Consider the following 1,327-nt stretch of genomic DNA (forward strand, 5'->3'; position numbering starts at 1 on the left):
GGAACAGCTGGTAGTTTCGAACTGCTGACCTTGCGGTTCACAGCCCACTTCATAACTACCACGCTACCAGAGCACCTCACCTTAAATAATAACTCTTTAATACCAAATATCTAATCCATTCAAATTTCCTCACGTGTCTTCTGATTATGAAATAAAGAAACCTCTGCCCTCAAAATAAACCATTGTTGCCATGGAATCAGTTCAGACTCAGAGTGATCCTTGAGAACAGCACACATAGGGTTCCCTAGACTTTAAATCTTTACAGAAACATTGATACATCTTCCTGGATGCCGCTGGTGGGTTTGACCACTGACCTTTCATTTAGAAACAAAGAAAAAGTTAGTTCAGAATTGAACTCAAGCAAGATCCACGTAGTATAATTGTATATTATGTATCTTGTTGCATTTAATCCACATGTTCGCCTCTTTGTTCCCTCCGTTCACGCTAAATTACTTTCAACTCATTTATTTGTTGAAGAAGCAAGATCGTTGTTTTGGATTTTTCTACCTTTCTATCCATCGGAGCTTTGGTAGCGTAGTGGTTACAAATCAGGCTGCGAACTGCAAGGTCAGCAGTTCGAAACTACCAGCTGTTCTGTGGGAGAAAGATGAGGTGTTCTGCTCCCATAAAGATTTACACCTCAGAAACCCTGTACAGGGTCGCTATGAGTTGAAACCGACTCCATGGCACACAGCCGCCATATCCATGGAGGTACTTAAAATATTTCTCTGTTCACTCTACGAGGAAGTTTCCAAAAGTTCATGAAAAGTGGGAATTAAAAGGTAATGGGATTTCCCCCATGAACTGCGTAATGCTCCCTTTACACTAAAGACCCCATCTGATTCAGGGTCCATCTTTTGGCCACAAAACTTACTAGGTCTGTAGCACATGTCCCTTCAGAAGCATATGCTATCTAGGGTCCTTTCTTGGAAGTATTCTTCATTGCTGTTGTTGGGTACCATCAAGTCGACCCCATGTTGCAGAGTAGAAGCGCTGTCACCTTTATGGGAGCAAATCACTAGGCCTTGTTCTAGAGAGCTGTCAAATGGGTTCAAACTGACAACCTCTCTATTAGCAGCTGAGCTCTTAACCATTTCATCACTTGTCTGCTGGTGAGTCACGTCTGACTCATAGTGACCCTCTATAGGGTTTCCAAAGTTGGAAATCTTTAAGGGAGCAGAAAGCCTCCTCTTTCTCCCATGGGGCAGCTGGTGGACTCAAACTGCTGACCTTTCAGTTAGCAGCCAGCCAGTAACCCACCACATGGCCAGGGATCATTGTTGTTGTTGTAATGTGTTGTCGAGTCGCTTCAGACTCATAGTGACCC

The 1,327-nt window shown here is 43.4% G+C and overlaps 1 protein-coding gene across 1 annotated transcript in view; it reads left to right on the plus strand.

Moving 5' to 3' along the window:
- Positions 1–1,327, plus strand: part of TEX26 (testis expressed 26) — a 51,492-nt gene that overhangs the window by 17,117 nt on the left and 33,048 nt on the right. The window lies entirely within an intron of this gene.

The sequence above is a fragment of the Chrysochloris asiatica genome, unplaced genomic scaffold, assembly GCF_000296735.1.
Source record: "Chrysochloris asiatica unplaced genomic scaffold, ChrAsi1.0 scaffold00005, whole genome shotgun sequence".
Taxonomy (NCBI): domain Eukaryota; kingdom Metazoa; phylum Chordata; class Mammalia; order Afrosoricida; family Chrysochloridae; genus Chrysochloris; species Chrysochloris asiatica.